This window comes from Hyla sarda, chromosome 5 (assembly GCF_029499605.1).
Source record: "Hyla sarda isolate aHylSar1 chromosome 5, aHylSar1.hap1, whole genome shotgun sequence".
Classification (NCBI taxonomy): domain Eukaryota; kingdom Metazoa; phylum Chordata; class Amphibia; order Anura; family Hylidae; genus Hyla; species Hyla sarda.
The window spans coordinates 53,087,248-53,096,276 of NC_079193.1; positions in this window are offsets into that span (position 1 = coordinate 53,087,248).

Below are 9,029 nucleotides of genomic sequence, written 5' to 3' on the forward strand. Positions count from 1 at the left end.
TCCCATCCTTTATTTGCGTTAAGGATACAATTTTTCATGAAGCCAATTTAACACAATATCATGATATGCTATCAGAACACTCAAAGGCTTAATTTATTTTACACCTTTATTTGTCCCCACATAGGTAAACAAAGTGGGGATCATACTCAAAACTCTTTACGGACAAAATTTTGCAGCGGAAAAGTTTCCATCAGAGAGAATGATCCAAGTTTTACACTAGTCAAACCAATTTTAGAAAATAGGCGTGGATATATAAATGTAATGCTTTACATGATATTCAAAGGGGTGAGAGTAAATTTTTGTGTAGAAAGCACAGATATGGTTGCAGTGGTTTTTTTTCTTTTTTTTTTTTTCTTTAGTCTTTTTGGGAAAAGGGAAAAGGGTGTTATTTAATCAATTATTAAAAAAGAACTAATTATTTTTGGAAAATGTCAATCATTTTTTTTTCTTTGGCTCATGGTGCTCCCATACAAATGAATGAAGTGTGTGCATTTACAACATGCACGCTCTGAGTGTCAGGGCCCCATTCTGCATTCTGGAGTTAGCTGGGGGTCTCATTGCCTGGTTCCCCCATGATCAGTTACTTATCCCCTACTCTGGGCATAAGATATGTTTCACTGGACAACCCTATTAAAAAGAAAAATGTTAATTAATTAAGTAATTAAATAAATACATAAATAAATAAATATATAAATTATTTAATAATTTTTACAAAAAGAAAATCTATCAGTTTCTAGTTAGTCATTAATAGTAAAAAAGAGCTTCTTTACTTGTCATTAAAAAAAAAAAAAAAAAAAAATCAAACATAAAAAACACAAAATTCCCAAAACAAGAATCCTAAACACAGAAAGCAAAATTACCTTGTTTGAGCAGGCCTTTCCCTCACCTAGTGTGCCATCGCAAGCAGCCATTAAGAGGTTAACAGTTCCGAGCTTTTCTTTTTTCTGCTGGTAACCTTTAAAGAAATAAGCACAGTTCAAATTTAATAGACTTCAAAAAGTCTTATCACTAGTAATTTAGAAAATTGCAGTTGCCATAGAAATCACGGTGTACTCTTCTGGGCTTTGCCAAAAGCTGAAATCAAAACTCTTAAGAAAATTATAAAATACTTTTTTCCCCCTGAATAAGCTGAAAGCCTTTATATATAAATCTACATATTTTGTTGCGTCTAGTTGTGTATTAGCATTATGTGCTTTTTTTTTATTTTTATTTTTTATTACTAAGTTATTGTAGATCGTAAATGCCAAAATGAGTCTCTTGTTCTGGCTTATAATTATTTGACACATTAAATACCACATTATTTATATTTAAATAGCTTTATCAATTTTGTAGCAATGAACTTTTATAGGGTCTTTGGAATGCTCCCATGCATTTGAATATGAAAGACACTGCTGTATATTTCCTTTTAAAATTAGGATGTGGCATTAAATGCTCTTTCGATACTTTGGTGGTAAGACATTTTGTTCTATAAATACTGAATTGAAATTATATATAAATTGTGTTAGGATGGAAAACAAGGTAAAGACTCGGTTTATGTCTGTGTTTGTCAATTCCATTGTCCCAGTCCATCATAAGCACAGAACAATGAAATTGAAATTGAGATCTGAAAAAGCTGCTTGATGGACACCAATGGCACCTTAGATACCCCATTGATATTCAACATGATCCAACTGTTTCCGGAAAGATGTCTACAATGTAAAAACTGTGTGAAAGGAATGTTTTAATACCTGAGCACCTTACACCCATGCAAAACACATTTGTGTCATGTAGGACCACTGAAATTGGAGCATGTGCCATTGGAGAGGTGTGCACGTTCTTTGGGATAGGGGACTTTGTACATTTTTATTTATTTTTCCCCCTAATTTTTTTTATTTATTTATTTTAGTTTTTATTTCTGTTACATTTTTCTATATTCAGTATTTTTTTTCCATTTTCTATCTCATCTAGTTTAAACAACTCTGAAACCTATTTTGATCTAAAACTCAGGTCCAACCTAAAAACTCTACAGAAACACCAGAGAATAATATTAGCACTTGCATCTGTCACCTGTCCCATCAACCTTGTTCTTAACCCTATCAACTCCAGTGATCAAGGGAAAATTTGATTAAAACCATCATGTTCCAGAAGCTACATCCTATAATCAATGCATTCACTGCAGATGCATCTGATACAACATTAAGGGGGTACTCCGGCGGTAAATGTGTTTTTCTGTTTTTTACTTACCCTATTTGTTTTGTTTTATTTATTTTCATGTTGTTTAGGCGACTCTATTTCCGTTCTTTGTTGTTTTTTTTATCTTCCACTTTGTTTTCCTATCTTTGCTTCCATTTCCTGTTTCTTGCTGTGCTGAAAACTACAAATCCCAGCGTGCAACATGTCTTGCTGGTTTGGGCGGCTCCTTTTGTTTTTGTTCCGCCCTTTACCCACCCTACTATTTTATTGGGTCGGCCCCCTTATACACAGCCCACTAATATAATCAGCCCTGGTTGGGATACACTGTCATACACACACAAAAGGGACTACAACTCCCAGCATGTGTAATTCAGGAGTCTTCAGTCTGTGGTATAACATCAGCAGGCTGCCTCTGTAGTCTCCTGTGGGTTGTAGTTCGCCACACCTCTATAGGGCATACACCAGTGTTTCCCAACCAGGGTGCCTCCAGGTGTTGCAAAACTACTACTACCAGCATGCCCGGACAGCCAAAAGCTGTCCGGGTATGCTGGGAGTTGTAGTTTTGATACAGCTGAAGACACCCTGGTTGGGAAACAATGCACTTTGTTTGTAAAATACTGAATAGGCTAGGCCAGTGTTTCCCAATCAGTGTGCCTCCAGCAGTTGCAAAACTACAACTCCCAGCATGTCCAAAGACTGTAAGGGAATGCTGGGAGTTGTAGTTTTACAACAGTTGGAGGCACACTGGTTTGGAAACACTGGTGTAATATGATGTGTATGCTGAATAGGCCAGGACAGTGTTTCCCAACCAGTGTGCCTCCAGCTGTTGCAAAACTACAACTCCCAGCATGCCCAAAGTATGTCCAGGCATGCTGGGAGTTGTAGTTTTGCAACAGCTGGAGGCCCACTGGTTTGTAAACACTAGCATACACACATATAACAGGGACTACAACTCCCAGCATGTGTCATTCAGGGGTCCCCCCCCCCCCTTCACACATAGAAATCATCCCCAGTCTGAGATTTATTCCCCTGCAGTCTATATATCCCCAGCCAGTGCACTTTGTTATCCTCCCCTTCAGATAACACTTATCTTCTCTGTGTTCTTTCAGTGTAGACCTGCATCCTCAGAAGACAGAGCAGGGGGAGGGGAGATGAGGAGCTGTGTATGTCCTCTCTCCCCCTGCTCTGGCTTCTTTCTCTCATGCAGACCTGCGTCCTCAGAAGACAGAGCAGGGGGAGGGGAGATGAGGAGCTGTGTATGTCCTCTCTCTCCCCCTGCTCTAGCTTCTTTCTCTCATGCAGACCTGCATCCTCCAGAAGGGGGAGATGAGGGGACATAGTTTATTTCTCTCATGCAGTTCTGAAAGAACAGAGGAAAAAAAGCTCTGACATGTTGTCCACAGCCTAATCCTAACATGTGGACAACAGTAAGAGATCCAACACAGAACTGCAGTACTTCCTGGCCCACAAACAGGTAAGAAAAAAAGATACATGCTACACAAACATATAATACATGTCAATTGCAAAAAAACATGAACATTAAAAGAAGATGCACTATAGCCAAAAATCTTAACCATCGGAGTACCCCTTTAACCCCTTAAGGACCAGGCATGTATGAGTACGTCCCTGCACTCTGGGTCTTAAGGACCAGGCACGTACTCATACATCCGTGGGAATTTCGCATCCCGCCGGGCGGGTTGCGAAACCGGAAGCCTGCTGAAATCGTTCAGCAGGCGTCCGAGGCAAACGCCGAGGGGGGTCCCGGGACCCCCACACGTCGGCGATCGCCTCAGATTGTCCGCGAAATCACGCAGGCGATCTGCGGTGATTAAGGTCATTCGGTTCAATGGTGACCCGATGACCCGGAACTAGATGGTGATCGGCAGTGTACGATACACCGCCAATCACCTGCCGTTGCTGGGGAGAGGTGACAATACTGTCACCTCCCCAGCAACGCTACTATTGGCTGGCGATCGTCTGGCCAATAGTAGCGTGGCAGAGGAGGGGTTAACGGTCCCTTCCCGCTGCTGCGCCTGCTCTCTGCGTTCAGTCAGCGGGTGCAGCAGTAAGGAGAAGACTGTGGATCCTCCCTCGGAGCTCCGGAGCCCCCTCACCAGCCTTAGAATAGGGACAGCGGATTGCAGGGACAGGTAGGAGTTAATAAAGTAAAAAAAGTTTTTAAAAAAGTTAAAAAAAAAGTTAAAAAAATAGTCCCCCCCCCCAGACCCCCTAATAGGTCCCCAAGGGTCCTATTAGGGTCTGATCCCTGACCCCGGGTCCTATTAGGGGTTCAGGGAGCTGCGTGCCCATCCGTTTTTTTTTGGACGCAGCTTTTTTTTTCTTTTAATAAAAAAAAAATCCCCCCCCCCTGACCCCCTAATAGGTCCCCCTCCCTTATCCCGGGTCCTATCAGGGGTTCAGGGAGCTGCGTGCGCCACCCCTTTTTTTTGGGCCGCAGCTTTTTCTATTACTGTTGTACACTTTTTACAAGCACCAAGCACCACACACTGCATACTTCCCCGCCCTCCCCGCCTCTCGCTGCATATGGGCCTGGACAAAAAACCAAGTGCTCGTCATTACTGAGCGGGGACGTCCTCTATCAGAGCCCGTTTTACAGTATGGCGATGACACGGAGGCGGTTTGAGGCCATTCGGAAATGCCTGCATTATGCAGATAATGCGGCATGTCTGCCAAATTTTTTGAGGCCTATGTACCGCTCAGGGACCTCTCTGTAGATGAGTCTCTCATCAGTTTTAAGGGGAGACTCATCTTCCGCCAGTATATTCCCTCTAAGCGGGCACGGTATTGCGTGAAGCTTTATAAACTTTGCAAGAGTACCTCCGGGTACACTTGCAAGTTTATAGTGTATGAGGGACGAGATTCCCGTATTGAACCCCCAGAATGTCCCCCCACTCTGGGTGTTAGCAGGAAACTCATTTAGGACCTAGTGCACCCATTGCTGGATAAGGGTTTCCACGTATACGTGGATAACTTTTATACCAGCATCCCTCTGTTCAAATCCCTTTCTGCCAGATCCACGTCCTCTTGTGGGACTGTGCGGAAGAACCAGAGAGGCCTCCCTCTAAATTTGGTCCAGACGCCTATCCCCAAGGGTGAGTCCCGTGCCCTGACCCATGATTACCTGTTGTTGGTGAAGTATAAGGATAAGAGGGATGTCCTTATGCTCACCTCTATTCATGGGAACAGCAGCACCCCTGTCCCTGTGCGAGGTACCGTGGGACCAGTCCTCAAGCCCGATTGTATCCTGGACTACAATCGGTATATGGGGGAAGTTGATCTCTCAGATCAAGTCCTTAAGCCATATAACGCCATGCGGAAAACACGGGCATGGTACAAAAAAGTTGTGGTCTACTTGGTACAGGCTGCCATGTACAACCCTTTTGTACTATCCCAGTATGCTTGCAACACAGGGACATTCCTCGAGTACCAAGAAGAAGTCCTAAGGTTCCTGATCTTTTGCGACCGGGAAAGATCAGGCCAGACTTTCCAAGGGTCTGGAGTTATAGGCGCCAGGATCGTCCCAGGCCAACACTTTCCAGGTGTGATCCCCCACAGGGAAAGAAGGGACGAACCCAGAAAAGATGCAGAGTGTGTAGCAGGAGGGGGATACGGAAGGACACTCCGTATCAGTGCGACACTTGCACAGATAATCCGGGCCTCTGCATAGGCTGCTTCAGGGAGTATCACACTTCCATGGAGCCCTACATTTTCCCTTTTCAGTTAAATTTTCCATAATTTGACCAATGTACCAAGTCCAGTGTACATTCCAAATTGTTAACCTCCTAAAACCACTAAATTGCCCCAAAAAAACTGAAAAAAAAAACCTGATAAGACCTCTGGGGTGTTTTTTCAAAAATGGGTCATAGGTCACTGAGTCACTATCATCGGAGACTTTTTTATGTTGCCTCAAATGCGCAGCACTCTCTCTCCACCTGAGCGGGTGCGCATTTGAAGCAACAGGTTAGGGACGGCCACACACATCACATTCCGAGAATGATGACTCAGAGCATAGGGTTTGGGGTGGGCATATTTTTTTTTAGTTTTGGCTATGCTCTGGGTCATCATTCTAGGAATATACTCTTTTTATTATAACTTATAATTATCTGGACCACTGTACCCCAGTTACAGCCCGTTGTCCCCCATAGTGTTCCCCTATTTTAGGGCTCAGTGCTCCCCCCATTAACGCTCCTTAAGGGGAGGGGACCCACATCCTCTGCTATGAAAAGCTCAAGGCCCCTGAATGACCTCATGCCTATACCAAGACCTGGTGTGCACCAGCGGAGCCAAAATCATCCAAAAATCAGGTATGTCCTTACTCCAAAGAAATGTATTTACAAATTGTGGGGTGTCTTTTCTGCTATTAACCCTTGTAAAAATGTAAACATTTTGGGGAAAACCCACATTTTAGTGAACATTTTTACATATGCAAAAGTCGTGAAAGCCCTGTGGGGTATTAAGGCTTACTTTACCCCAGGTTACGTTCCTCAAGGGGTCTAGTTTCCAAAATGGTATGCCATGTGGGCTTTTTTTTTTTTGCTGTCCTGGCACCATAGGGGCTTCCTAAATGTGACATGTCCCCCCCATTTCAGCAAAATTTGCAAATGTGACTCCTTCTCTTCTGAGCATTGTAGTGCTCCCGTAGTGCATTTGACGTCCACTTATGGGGTACTTCCATACTCAGAATGGATGGGGTTACAAATTTTGGGGGGTATTTTCTGCTATTAACCCTTGCAAAAATGTGAAATTTGGGGGGAAACACACATTTTGGTGAATTATTTTTTTTTTTTTCTTTACATATGCAAAAGTCGTGAAACCCCTATGGGGTATTAAGGCTCACTTTATTCCTTGTTACGTTCCTCAAGGGGTCTAGTTTCCAAAATGGTATGCCATGTGTTTTTTTTGTTGCTGTTCTGGCACCATAGGGGTTTCCTAAATGCGACATGCCCCCCTAGCAAAATTTGCTCTCAAAAAGCCAAATATGACTCATTCTCTTCTGAGCATTGTAGTTCGCCCGTAGTGCACTTCAGATCAACTTATGGGGTACCTGAATACTCAGAAGAGATGGGGTTACAAATTTTGGGTGTATTTTCTGCTATTAACCCTTGCAAAAATGTGAAATTTGGGGGGGAAACACACATTTTAGTGAAAACATTTTTTTTTTTTACATATGCAAAAGTCGTGAAACCCCTGTGGGGTATTAAGGCTCACTTGTCGCTCCTTCGCTTCTGAGCCCTCTACTGCGCCCGACGAACACTTTATATAGACTTATGAGGTATGTGCTTACTCGAGAGAAATTGGGCTACAAATACAAGTATACATTTTCTCCTTTTATCCCTTGTAAAAATTCAAAAATTGGATCCACAAGAACATGCAAGTGTAAAAAATGAAGATTGGGAATTTTCTCCTTCACTTTGCTGCTATTCCTGTGAAACACCTAAAGGGTTAAAATGCTGACTGAATGTCATTTTGAATACTTTGCGGGGTGCAGTTTTTATAATGGGGTCTTTTATGGGGTATTTCTAATATGAAGACCCTTCAAATCCACTTCAAACCTGAACTGGTCCCTGAAAAATTGTGAGTTTGAAAATGTTGTGAAAAATTGGAAAATTGCTGCTGAACTTTGAAGCCCTCTGGTGTCTTCCAAAAGTAAACACTTGTCAATTTTATGATGCAAACATAAAGTAGACATATTGTAAATGTGAATTAAAAAAAAATATTTGGAATATCCATTTGCCTTACAAGCAGAGAGCTTCAAAGTTAGAAAAATGCTAAATTTTCAATTTTTTCATCACTTTTTGGGATTTTTCACTAAGAAAGGATGCAAGTTACCACAAAAATTTACCACCATGTTAAAGTAGAATATGTCATGAAAAAACACTCTCGGAATCAGAATGATAACTAAAAGCATTCCAGAGTTATTAATGTTTAAAGTGACAGTGGTCAGATGTTCAAAAAACGCTCTGGTCTTAAGGTGTAAAATGGCCTGGTCCTTAAGGGGTTAAGGATCACCCACTTTCTTTGTACGGAGTTCTGAAATAACATGAATAGTCTTAAAAAATCCACATGTCTGGCATGTCATACTTTAGCCCAGCATTCCTGCTATGTATAATCCAAGCACACATCTGCATGTAGATGAACTCCTCTTCCTACACTCAGAATTACACTGCCAGTACATATGTATCCCTACACTTCCGGATGTCAAAACAAATCCATTGCCAATGTCAACATGGAGGATATGAGTGGTGAGAAGCAGCAAAGTCTGAGTGTGATGAAATGTCTCATTCCTTTACTATTTTTTCGGCAAGGTAGGCTACACACATTATAAAATCGCCAAGACGATCCAAACCTGCTATTTATTTTTTTTATTTTTTTTTCAGTTAGTAGAGCTGCACGTCCGGTTACTGTTCTTTCTTAAAACCTGTTTGCTCACATTACACTTCAAAATCTACAGCTAATTTAAGTAGCCAAAGGCACGCTTGTAGCAGCCTGCAACTATCCACAAAACCACACTATACTTGCCAATGGTCCTGAATTTATGAGGATAATTCCACAAACAGGAATACAAGAGGGGAAGGGTGATAGAAACAAAAGGAACATTTATCAGTGTTTTGGTCATCTGGGTAGGAATTAAATGTCCTGTTTTTACCATTTTCCTGGTTACCTCTTCCATTTATTAGACCTTGTTCCCAGGGGCTGTAATTTCAACATAGTGTTCCTGGCAATATATTGCCAAGTAAGCTTCCATCCCATCAGTAGGGGTTAATCTTGTTGCTGTGGACCCAATGCTCAGGGACCCCAATTAACTACCCCTACCACTGTCTACTAGACCCAGCCTA